Genomic DNA, 13,321 nt, shown 5'->3' with positions numbered 1-13,321 from the left:
ACTGCCACGTAACTTAAACTTTTACACTTTAGAAGTGTTTAGGCAGATAGCCAAGAAAATAAGCCAAGAAATCAACAACACAAAAGCAAAACCCAAGTTTATTAATTAAACAGCAAGCGGGCAAGAATAGTCAACAGAAAATAACAAGTCTCTTAACAACCCCAAATACACAGAAATACCATTCCCATCTTTGGATATAAGGACGCTTTCAACTCTACTTGCAAAGACATTAAATTCAAATTTCCATTTTCTCAGAGATGGACAGTGGTGATTTAGGTGAAAAAGTCCATTTCGGTCATTTCCCTTTACAATACAGGACTCAGCCTCCCATTTTTGTCTACCGGCATGTTTTATACGGAGACAGGGAAGAAATATTTTTCAGCTAAGAATACAATCAGAGAAAACACACATTAATAAAAGAAATTATTTCATTGGAGGAGTTCCAAGTCTTAGGACCTGCCCTGTCACACACTAACAAGGTCAACAGCTAATACGTTGCAGGAGTGTAAAAAGGTAACGCAGATAATACAACTCAACAGTTCACAGAATCAGAGCATAGTTTGGGTTGGAAGGGACATAAAAGATCATCCAGTTCCAACCCCTCTGCCATGGGCAGGGACACCTCCCACTGGCTCAGGCTGCCCAAGGCCCATCCAACCTGGCCTGGAACACCTCCAGGGATGGGGCAGCCACAGCTTCCCTGGGCAACCTGGGCCAGGGCCTCACCACTCTCATGGTGAAGAAATTCCTCCTAATGTCCAGTCTAAATCTGCCCCTCTCCAGTTTATACCCATTGCCCCTCATCCTATCACCACAAGCCTTTATGAACAGTCCCTCTCCAGCTTTCTTGGAACCCCTTCAGGTACTGGAAGGTCCCCTCAGAGCCTTCTCTTCTCCAGGCTGAACAACCCCAACTCTCTCAGCCTGTCCTCAGCTGGAAGGTGCTCCAGCCCTCGGATCATCCCTTGTAGCCTCCTCTGGAACTGTTCCAACAGCTCCATCTCCTTCTTACATTGAGGATTCCAGAACTGGACACAGTATTCCAGATGAGGTCTCCCAAGAGAGGAATAGAGGGGCAGAATCCCCTTCCTCACCCTGCTGGCCACGCTGCTTTGGATGCAGCCCAGGACACGGTTGGTTTTTGGGCTGTGAGCGCACATTGCCGGCTCATGTCGAGCTTCTCATCAACCAGCACCCCAAGTCCTCTCTGCAGGGCTGCTCTCAATCACATCATTCTCCATCCTGTACTGAAATCCGGGATTGCCCCAAGGTGTAGGACCTTGCCCTTGCCCTTGTTGAACCTTATGAGGTTCTCACAGCCCCACTTCTCCAGCCTGTCCAGGTCCCTCTGGATGACATCCTGTCCTTCCAGTGTGGCAACTACATCACTCAGCCTGGTGTCATCTCTAAACTTGCTGAGGGTGCACTCGATCTCGCTGTCAATATCATTGATAAAGATATTAAAGAGCACCAGTCCCAGTACGGACCCCTGAGGAACACCACTCGTCACGGAGTTTACGAACTACTGCTGTTGGTAAATCCCTGATAAAAATCATACACACAGCAGTCTCCATCAGTAGCAAAACACTCATGATGTTCCATGTATTGCCCTATTGCTATAAGCAACTATTATTCTTTTTTCTGGTTGAGATCCTCACTTGAAGGTCTTGCAGGCACGCGGCAAATAAACTATCAACTGAATACCAATGATACAAGAAATGCCCTGCCACACCAGTCATCTCTAGATCCCTCTGAACTTCAGTATTCAACAAACAGCCACTCAGTAAGGAACAATATTCAGATCTCTTTATATTCCATTACTTGTTTAACCTTAAGGATCAAAGCTTTCACGTAAAACAGTTAAATGGGGACATCGCTGCATTGGAGGAAAGACTACAAGAGCCATTTTGGTTTTTACAGAAAAGCAGTAGTTTGCTTTGACTTTCTGCTTTATTTCCCTTCCATTCTCAAGCAACTATTGATGGAGAAAAATAAGTTATACAAATGCACAAACGTGCTTCAACGCCCAATCTTCCATGCTACTCTGGAATAAGACTATTGTTTGGATCTCCACACCTACGCTGAACAGGCATCAATTCAGCAATCTCCAAACACAACACCCAACATGGCATTTCTACCTATTTTATCCAAAGTGATGATTTGCCCTTTTATTTAACATCAGTAATGTTTCACTGCAAGTGAAACTTGGGCTCGTTTTTAAGGTCTATGATGCAGATGGGCTAATGAGACACTTCTGCCCTAGAAAACCCCGGGAGCTCTACGCCCGAAACTTAAGAGGTGCTATCACGCGGTCCTCACTGCTGTCTCTACATGGCCAATAGTCCTTTGCTTCTCAAAATCCACTCCCTCCACCTCTGAAGGATGCAGTTCTCTATCTGAAGAGTGTCAACGCTATCACTGACTCAACCATCACGTTTCAATTGCTGGAAGAGCTGACGGCCTCTCTGCCTACGCCAACAAATGCACACCTGAATTCTTAACACAGACATTATTTTTATTAAAATGTGGCAAGCACGGAAGGACAACAACATAATAATTGCACACCACCCTGCTGTATATCACCACTTCTCCTAATCTAGCTACTAGGTGTGAATAAAGTGAAAAAGACTTTGCATCCGAGTAACACGCCCGAAGTCAGGCATGTGGACTGGGAGCAGCAAACTGGAGTGGCACTGGAAATCATAGAATCATGGAGCGGTTTGGGTTGGATGCGACATCAAAGCCTATCCAGTATCAACCCCGTGCCACGGGCAGGGACACCTTCCACTGGATCTGGTTGCTCCAAGCCCCATCCAACCTGGTCTTGGACACCTCCAGGGATGGGGCAGCCACCACTGCTCTGACCAAGAGCCTCTCCTTGGCTTTCCTGTAGCCCTTTTCAGTACTGGAAGCTGCTCCAGGCTCTCCTCGGAGCCTTCTCTTCTCTACGAGCAGCCCTATCATTTTTGAGAGCTGTCCACTATTGATTACTCAAACTTAAAATAAGATTACCTTCACCTTCCTTTACTTCTCCCTTTACTTACTCGCTGAAAAGAATCTCAAGTTTTCTTTATTATTTCAAAATGAGAATTCTGCAGCTTCATATGAATTTGAAACCATTAGAACTTCTCTAAAGACTCGAGCTACACGCTCACGAGTTCTCCGTGGTGCTCCGCACGCTGCTCTGACTTCAAATATAAAATGTACAATAAGATGCTATTCTTGAGCTGTCCCAAATGTCTTAAACTCACATTTTCTCTCCCACTCCAAATGTTCTTCGCCACTGCCCCAAAGTCTCTGCTTTATACGACCTGTCCTAGCATGGACATTTCCAGTGAGAAAACCACTTCACCTGTTACCTTCTCCAAACCCCTCTCCCCAGCTTGACATGCAGACAGCTTTAAGGTGTGCGAATAGCCAAAAGCCTATGATCAACTACTGGGAAGGTGATGGATGAGGCTGGGTTAAAGCTCTGCCTCCCTCACACCTCCAAGGCAGCCTTTCCTAGGGAGCTGCTTGCAAACATGCAGCCTCCAAGGAAAGCTCCCTGGAAAAAAAGCAGCCTCCAAGGGAACTCCCTGGAAAAAAAGCAGCCTCCAAGGGAGCTCCCTGGAAAAAAGCAGCCTCCAAGGGAGCTCCCTGGAAAAAAGCAGCCTCCAAGGGAGCTCCCTGGAAAAAAGCAGCCTCCAAAGGAGCTCCCTGGAAAAAAGCAGCCTCCAAGGGAGCTCCCTGGAAAAAAGCAGCCTCCAAGGGAGCTCCCTGGAAAAAAGCAGCCTCCAAAGGAGCACCGTGCCTGCAAAAAGCAGCCCCCAAGGATGCTCCCTGCAAAAAGCAGCCTCCAAAGAGAGCTCCTGCAAAAAGGAGCCTCCAAAGAGAGCTCCCTGCAAAAAGGAGCCTCCAAAGAGAGCTCCCTGCCTGCAAACGGCAGCCCCCAAGGATGCTCCCTGCCTGCAAAAAGCCGCCTCCGAGGAAGCTGCCTATACACAAGCAGCCTCCAAGGGAGCTGCGTGCACCCAGCAGCCTCCCAACAGCGCAGGTGATGGAGCGGCTCCTCAGCCTTGCCCCGGCCCGTGCCCCTCCGCACGGACTCTCAGCCCCTCGGTCGCCGCGGGGCGGCTCCACCCCCTCCCCTCCCCGCCGCCCCCTCCCCGTCCCGCCCAGCCTCGCTCCGGCCGCGCTCCCCCCGCCGCCCCCCATCACCTGCGGCGCTGCCGCCGCCCGCGGCCCCGGCTCGCAGCGCGCTCAGCGCCGGCACCACCCGGGCGCCATTTTGTCTGCGGCCTCGGAAGTGACGTTGGGGGGAGGCCAGCGGGCACGGACCCCGCGGGGACCCCCGCCTCCTCCTTCCAGCTCCTCATCACCTCTTTCTCCTCGCCGGGTTTACCCTGAGGACGGCCCGTCCCGCGAGCCGACGCCCTTAAAGACTCACGGAACGGTTTGGGTTGGAAGGGACCTCAAAGCCCATCCAGTTCCAACCCAAGAGAGGAATAGAGGGGCAGAATCGCCTCCCGCACTCTGCTGGCCATGCTGCTTTTTGTGAGGAACACTTACTCATAGAATCACCAGGTTGGAAAAGACCTCTTAGATCACTGAGTCCAACCATTCCATCTGCCACTAAACCGTGTTCCTGAGCACCTCATCTACCCATCTTTTAATTACTTCAGGGATGGTGACTCCACCGTCTCCCTGAGCAGCTGTTCCAGTGCCCGATGACCCTTCTTGCGAAAGACTTTTCCCTGATGTCCAGTCTGACCCTCCCCTGGCACAGCTTGAGGCCATTCCCCCTTGTCCTATCACCATTCACTGGCAAAATGTTGAAAAGGACAAATTGATGCAAAGGCAATAATATTTTTATTATACAGTTCAGCGCTGAACTGGATGCCCCTCTAAAAAAAAAAACACACCTTCCTACAAAAGCAGTAGGTGTATATATATTAATTTCTATAAGAAACCATGTAAGTCCCCAAAGAGTGTTTTTTTTAGGTTATCCAACCATGTCTGGAGTCTCCCTTCAGGTTATCTCTTGACCTAAGGCAACTACATCTTACAAGACAATTAAGCATATCAATAAAACTCTTAAGAAAGGGTTTATTCTTTCAGGTTATTTATCCATGTCTGGAGATTGTCTGCATATTATCTCTTGATGCAAGGCAGATTTATATGACAAGATAATTCAACATACAAACCAGCTGCAGTAAAACTTATCAGTTAATTCTTACCTTTTGATGCAGCCCAGGACACGGTTGGTTTCTGGGCTGTGAGTGCACGTTGCCGGCTCACGTCAAGCTTCTCATCAACCAGCACCCCAAGTCATTCTCCACAGGACTGCTCTCAATCACATCATCCCCCATCCTGTATTGAAATTGGGGATTGTCCTGACTTGCACTTGGCCTTGTTGAACCTCATGAGGTTCTCACAGCCCCACCTCTCCAGCCTGCCCAGGTCCCTCTGGATGACATCCCATCCGTCTGGTGTGGCAACTGCATCACTCAGCTTGGTGTCATCTCAGTGAGCTGTGGAGAAGAGCAAGTTCTCTTTTCCTTTTACTGTTTTTTAGTCTGTTTTCCTTCGTTTTGTAGACATGCAGCCCCGCAGGGAGGTGGTTTGCTCGGGGGGGGGGGGGGGGCAAAACCATCAGTGGTTGAGGAGAGTCACAAAATCGTTGGAAAAGATCTTTGAGATCATCGAGTCCAGTCATACCCGTCCACTGCTGAACCATCCCTGAGCACCTCATCTGCCCGTCTTTTACTTCACAGAATGATCTGAGTTGGAAGGGACCCCCAAGAACCATCGAGTCCAGCTCCTGGTCCTGTACAGGATAACCCCAACATTTACACTGTGGGTGGGTGCATTGGCCAAATGCTCCTGGAATATTGTCAGGGTGTTGTGACTGTCTCCAGGGATGGAGACTCCACCACTGCCCCGGGGCAGCCACTGCCAGGGCTTCACCACTCTTTCAGTAAAGAATTTTTTCCTAGTAGGCAATCTAACCTTCCCCTGGCATAACTTGAGGCTATTTCCTCTCATCCTATCCCTTGTTCCTTTGGAGAAGGGCCCAGCACCCACCTCATCACAACCTGCTTTCAGGAGATGCAGAGAGTGATGAAGTCTCCCCTCAGCCTCCTATTCTCCAGGCTAAACAATCTCAGTTCCCTCAGCTGCTCCCAGAACCCCTTCTGCTCCAGACCCTTCCCTAGCTCTGCTCTAATGCAGCTGTATTAGTATTTAATTTTATAAGTAAGCTAGAGTAATTACAGGTATGTAAGTTTTGGGGCTATTTTAAGAAAAAAAACAAAGCTGCCATGTTAGAGGCTTATACCTATAATAGAGAAAACAAAAACAGAACAAAATACATACCACATCAGCTCGAGTACAAACCTTTCTACCTTCAAGATTTTTAATTTTTTCAAAATGTATCACAAATAGCAAGTTATAACTTTCCGCTACTTAACATTGTTAGCGCTCTAGAAAAAGCTTCGAAAAGAGAACACTCCCATTCAAAAAAATAAATTAGCCTATTACCTTCTTAACTCCTGCTCTCTACTCTGAAAGCATTGTTACCTAGATAGCAAACCAGGCAGGGCAGGTATCAGCAAGCTAACCCACAAATAAACAGGGCTGACTACAAAACACTGGTATTTTAAACTCTTCCTTTCAGTTTGCTCATTTTATTTTGTGTTTATAACTTCATTTCTACAGTAGAAATGCTGACTCACTCATTTAAAGCTGAAAGAAGTAAAGGCTTTTGATCAACTACTAATAGTTTTTTCCTCTTTTCCTTCCTGGTCAAGGCTGTAGTGGCTTTTCAGAGGCTCACTTTGAAGACTCACCCTGTTGCTGGTTGGAGGATGTCCCTTTAAAAGACATGGTGGAAGCTCGTACTAATTTTCAGTTGCAGGTTAGGGTGTGAAGGTGAGAGTGTTTTTTTCAGTCAGCTGCTTGGGTTTCTTTTCTTTTGTTTTCTACAGGTTTTGTTTGGCTTGGTGTAATGATAAAGTAGGAACGTGTAGCTGATATTTTATTCTTGGTTTATATTTGGCTTAATTGAAGACTTTAAAGAGTTTTTTTTATTTGTTTTAGTATTAAATGTTCTTAAACACTGTTTTAGTAGATGGGGTTTTAAATCTTCAATTTTTATACTTGCTCAAAAATCCAATTTCGGTCCTTAATATGTAAAAATATAATGCTAAATCAATATGAAATTCTTAATAACTGTATAATCATTTATAAAGACTGCTTAGCTGTTGCTTTTAATGTTTGCTACTTAATCTAGTGATGATTTTTTGTTGTACCCTTGTATTGTAGGTGAAAAAGGGACTCTTGAAAAGCTGGAGCTCTGACCCAAGTAGGAAGTTGTATCAGGTAACTCATTCAGCTGTTTGCTTTTTTGTATGTAATTGCTACTAATACAGGTTATAGTTCCACTATAACAGAAGCTAAAACTTTCAAACAAGTTCTTGTTAAATCCATAGGTTCTTGGAAGGTTCATTTGGTAAGTGTGAGAACTTTGAATGCTAAGACAAAATATATTTTTATTTTTAGTGTGCTAGTAAGACTAAGTGTAACTGTCAGTACAAATGGAATCTAAATGTTTAAAGAGTTTGCTGTTAGCTAACACAAGATAGGCTTTTAGGTTGAGTTGCATTTATTTTATTTGTAAATTAAGGAAATTGTACTTGTCGGTATTCTAAAGAAACGTTAGCTCATTTTTTTCAGTCAAAATTTTCAGAGAAGAAAACTGTAATAGTCATTCGATATCTGTATGAAATGTAGGTCTCATAAACGTATTGTGTGTGACTGCAAAAGAGGGGAAAGAAACTTGTCTGGTGCTGTCAGTTTATCAGTACTTTTGGTAACTAACAGTTGCAATGTTACTATTCCCATGCCTTATCTGTTGTCCTGGCCTTTCCTTAGGCATTCCAAAGCCATTTACTCAACTATGTCAGCTATCTGGTAGTAAATGTGCTGTTGCACCTGTATCCTATTTATTTCTATTCTTACACAAATGGATGCATAGTTCCTTCTAGGCTTGGTATTTGCAATCTTTAGTAAAAAACATTCCCCAAGACCTTTAAAGAAATAACTTGTAACAAAAAAAAATTCCTTGAAAACTGTGTCACTACTATACATACAAGTTTTCATTTACTACTACATAGTATAGTGTTTCTATTTGTCTTGCAGCAGATTCTTTTTCTTTCGAAAATTCATAGTAGGAGAAATAGTATGAAGGGAAGATAAAGCTTCAAGGAAAAGTGAGAGGAAAGAGGTAGGGTACTTCTGCCTGCTAGAAGTCTTATCAAAAGGTTCCAATATATTGCAGTGAGTCAATAATGAATTAACAATAAAAGTATGTATAGCAACAAGCCTATTATCTATGTTCTAGATCTCCTTCGGGTAAAGGTGAGAATGCCTGTGATGAATACTAGCTTGTGGGTGGAATAATACGTACTAACTTGATGAAGTTAGTACAGGAACAGAACAAACAAACACACAAGGGATACAAATAAGACACTGGAAATATAACAGTAGCTGTGTCAAATGTTTGGTGAATCTGCTTAAGGGTGTCCTTGAATAATAAGATGTTAATTTCGTGATAGTAAATCACTTAGAAAATACACACTTTGTGTTTGGAATTGCTTGAAGTAACTTGAGTATTGTTGTTAAGCTGTGTAATAGTAATACTCATCTATTTAGGTGATCTATTGATCTATCTAGGACTTATTAAACCAAAAGAGGCAGTAAAATGGCTTTATAGAATCTTCATATTTTTCATACAGTGACTTGTAATGGATTATATTCTATGATTATTGCCACAAACATCTGCTACCTTTTGAGACTGAAGAAGGAGTAATGTGATATCCACAAACAAACTTCCACTTTATCTATGAAAGCAAACTTGGAGATGTGGAGAAACTTGAGTCATAAGGCACAATTTCTTACTTCAGTATTACATACATGAGACCATGGGAATTACAGTTATTCTGACTAGGGCCCTCACTGGTAGTTTCCCAGACTGTTTATTTTTGTTTTATCCTATCACTCTTACTCTAAGCAGCTGTGCTTTGCTCAAGTGTTAATAGACACTATTGTTTTCCAACTAGCTGTCGCTTAACCAGCTTCTAGATATTTAGTCTGTATGTTTTGAGTGTGAGTGAAATACCTCTGTACCTCTAGTGCAATTTTTCTCATAAATTTTGAAGGTAGTGAGACCCATAATCGTTGCTTAAGTATATTTTTCCCTTTTTTTTTTTTGCTGGTTATCCGGGTTCTAAATACTTTACACTGTTCTATGCTGCTGTGATCAGTTAATATTTAGCCTTTAAAAGTGAAAGGTGGACTAGAAAGACACTGGTATTTAACATCCTTTCTCTTAAAGAAATGCAGTGTGAGGTAGTTGATTCTGGCATATATCCTTCTGATTAATAAATTTCTTTCATTAATAACTGCTGCAGATAGAATGTTAGGTGTAATTTCAGTATTTCACTTGAAATGAAACATTGCCAAAAGGAAAACTGGGATGAGGCTGACTCCTGTTGTGCTGTAAGGCCTTGCTAACATTTGAAAGGAGGCTAAGGTTGTGTGTAGTGTGGACAGTATGGTTTTGACAGGACAGAGTCTTTGTCAAAGTTCAAAGCTGCATGTTTTTCTGGAAATAATTAGTTCTTATCTTGATGTGATAACCAAAGTTCTGACACAAATGGAGTTTCTTATGTGGATAAAGGGATTTGTGGTTTAGGAGTGTCATTGTATTCTTATTTGCCAAAGGTGAAGAGGGATGTGGGGAAGAAAAATATTTTATCTCTGGTCTGGAATTAATATTGCTAGTTTGCAGTCGTTAAATAGTAGAAACTCACATTATTTATGAATCTCTTAGCATGTCACTCTTGACATAGAAATCTTCTGTGTACGAATTCTAAGGCTCTTGATCTGCTCCTTTGAGTTGTAAGTGTCTTTACAAAGCTCACTGCAGTGTGCTACCCTCTCAGAGTGAGAAATGCTATAGCAGGCCCATCACCCCCTGTTTTCAGAGGTATCCAAAACCAGTGAGGCTAACAGACTGGCAGCATTGAAACAGAGGTGACAGATTTTGGCTTACTGGCTGGGGAACCATGAAGGAAACATCCACAGTTACATTAGAAGTACAGCTTCCACTGTCAACTTTGCCGCAAATATTTTTTTTCTATAAATCAGTCTCTTACTTGTAGTGTTCTTTGCTTGTATTGGAGGACATCTGTGACTGTTAATACTGTTTTTCCAGAACCCGTCATTCAGTTGCGCTGTACAGGAACACGCTGTCTAGTTTTCTAGTTTTGGCATAGCCTGTGCTGGTCTTTGTAACTCCCTTGCCCCTGTTTATTGCCAGATGATCCTCTCAGTTTTTGTTGCCTGGAAGTTTTTGCTTTTGTTGATTATGTCGTGTAGTCACTTATTTGTGCTTAAAATTTGGGTCGATCGGGTTGTGCGTACAAATCATTTTTATTTTTCCCCGCATTTACATTGAGAATATATACCACCTGGTGGTGTTGCAGTAGACCTGCACTTCAATTTATGCTGTTTCTGGTGATCACAGAAGGCCACAGATCTTTAGTTGATTAAAATTACAAATGCTTACATCTTTTTGTGTTCTGAAAATGTCAGTTTTGTTGATGTTGTGCTCTCTAAAATCATGAGCTGACCTTTCAGGTTGCCTGGGTGTGTTTAAGCATTTCTGACAGGTAAAAAAAAGAAGTGGCTGAACTACGAAGTTACTTAGGTAACTTGTGCTTGGAATGTCCTGGAGAATGAGACCTACTCGCTTATGTCTCACTGATTGTCATTCATATCTGAATTTGTTTTTTGTTCGTTATGCTGTGCTGATGTCCCTGATCTGCTGGCCAACAAGTGCTATTTTCCTCTAGCGACACAGGCTTCTTTTCAAGACCACTTTATGGAACTGATGATATGCTTATGCCTATTAATCGTAGATATTGTCTTCCGTATGCATGCTCCGAGTTGCCTTCCTGCAATTCCCATATGACTGACTTTAGCAAAAAGGATTTCTGATGGGTCAGGGTAATGGTGCCAAGTTAGTGAGTTCTCTTGATCATAGGCAATAGAACCCAAGACTTAATATTCTCCATTTTACAGAATGGGTCGCTTCTGTCCAAGGCTGAATAGATGCGCTTCACTTGTCTTCTCCAGAACTTGACAGCTGCTGAGGTCTTTAGTCAATAGGGTAAGTCTATTACATGAGTACTTCTACTGACTTTCTAGAATTTCATCTCTATCAATTACACCAATGATGGCACAGAAATAACGATAAGGTCCATTTAGATTTAGAAAGATTTGAATTTATTAGCTGACTTTGGATGGTATCCATTGCAAACTAGAGCAGATGTTTTAGCACTGCCTCTGTAAACTAATTCAAACACAACACGATTGGGTTCAGAAAATGCATGACCACGAGTTTCTTAGCTGAATTAATTACTTAAGCACAAGAAAAATTTATGTTGAGAGAAGATGTTTGCAATACTCTGTGGAAGGGAAGGTGTGTTAAAAATAGAGTTTAACTCTTATTTTGCCTGCATAATACTTGTGTAGTGACAAGCTGGCTCTGAGGATGAAGTAGCACTGAGTATGGAGAAAGCATCTTGCTTCTGTCTGTACAACTGCTGCTTCTGACTCCTAGCAGCTAGATCAGTAAAAAACACTCGAGGTGCTGTATAGGTGATGGAGGCACACTCTGAAACAGGTCTGTAGCTCTGCTTTTGTTGGGAGCATTTTAAAAATAAACTCTGGCTTGATGGCCAGGGAGACGGTCTATAAAATCTGAAGCTTTTCTATTTTATTCACTATTGTTTGCTTTTCTTTTAAGAAAGCCTTCAGCAATTCTTGCCACTAGCTGGTGCTAGGGTACAGTTTACTGAGGATGCAGCCATCGTGCCTCTGCATTATTAGCCTGCAGTGAGGAGTCTTTCATCTTAGTATTCTGCTTGTGTATTTCTTTATACGTTGCTTCTTGTCAAGTGTATCAAATCCTAATTCATTCTTGCTGAGTTTTCTGCATAAAATTCAAGCATACTTTACCTTCTCAGATACTTCTATTACTTTCCCCTCAATCAAGCCTGCCTGTTGTGGAAGTAAGCTAATTATTAATCATGACAAAATGAGCTAGAAAAATCCATTAGAAAAGCTATTTTCAAGGAGTAAGTTCATAATTATGACTTAAACATTTCTTAAGTTCAGCACTTCTAGGTTTGAATGAACAGATGGCAGGGTTTGCCTCTCTGTGAGTCGTCGTTAATAGCGATGTGCATTTTCATAATCTCATTCATGCTTTGTCTCTTCGAAAGAGGCAGATCTTAGTGCCAGGAGCAGTTTTTTTGGACTAAGGCTAGCTCTGGATCACAGAGGTAACTTTATGCAGCAACTTACGTATTGTAAGTTCTTTCACTGCTTTACTAATAAAGCAAAGGCTGCCTGTTAAATTAAGCTATATTTTATTATACAACTTATCTTTAAGGGCTTTTGGGGTCAAAATCTCTTGTACCACCCATTTCTAAAGCTATGTCGAAGTTGAGAGAAGTGGAGTTTTCTTAATTCTCTGTGTAAACAGTATGTATAGGTGTAGGCAGGAAGACAAGAATTATGCAAATGGCTGTGACTTATTTCTTAGCAAATTGCATCAATACTAAGTGTGCAGGAAAGGACATTCCTTTAAGAAGGAAGCTGGCATGTGTCATGCTATGCTTAGCTATTACTGCCAGTTGTTACAGCCTCTTCCTAGATTACTTCCTGTTAGGAAAATTAAACCTGGTTTATACCAGTGTTGCTGTACCATTTCAGAAGAAAAATACTCTAGTCCTAAATTAGATGTAGAGCACAGAAGATTCAAGTTTATTTGGTAAACTGCATAGTAATTAATGATGCTTTCAGAAAGATAAGCTATGAAAAAATCCTTCTTTGCCTTTTAATTTCGCTAAGGGGTAGATCTAGCAATGGGGAGAAGCGCAAAAATATTTGCTGTCAACTCAGTCTTTATTGACTAGAAAGCAGCTTTTCATTTGTGAAGAAGTGCATTGCGGGGTTTTATATAACTATAAGCACAAAGAAGCTGTGTTACTGATGTGCATCTTGAGGCATATTACAGGAAGAATGCATTTGATTGTGGCCTGTACTTTATGTCAAAATCTGGACAATGCTCGGCAGAAATTATCAAAGCCATCTGGCTTCCTAATGGCCTGTAGTTACCGCATTGAGGTAAGCTTGCAATAAATAGAATCCCGGCCTAACAGAACCAACACGTGGCTCAGTAGCTCATATCTGGAGAAGCTCAACCTTT

General features: G+C 42.6%; 1 protein-coding gene across 6 annotated transcripts in view; it reads right to left on the bottom strand.

Annotated features, from left to right (window-relative positions):
- Positions 1–4,286, bottom strand: part of PRDM2 (PR/SET domain 2) — a 73,605-nt gene extending 69,319 nt beyond the window's left edge. For all 6 annotated transcript variants that reach the window (XR_008453205.1, XR_008453206.1, XM_054085532.1 and 3 more), the window contains exon 1: positions 4,201–4,286. The gene's annotated coding sequence lies outside the window, so the exon portion shown is untranslated. The remainder of the gene's footprint in view (positions 1–4,200) is intronic.
- Between the last annotated feature and the right edge of the window lie 9,035 nt (positions 4,287–13,321).

This window comes from Cuculus canorus, chromosome 21 (assembly GCF_017976375.1).
Source record: "Cuculus canorus isolate bCucCan1 chromosome 21, bCucCan1.pri, whole genome shotgun sequence".
Classification (NCBI taxonomy): domain Eukaryota; kingdom Metazoa; phylum Chordata; class Aves; order Cuculiformes; family Cuculidae; genus Cuculus; species Cuculus canorus.
The sequence above is the reverse complement of the archived record's forward strand: the minus strand, read 5'-3'. Positions and strand labels throughout refer to the sequence as shown.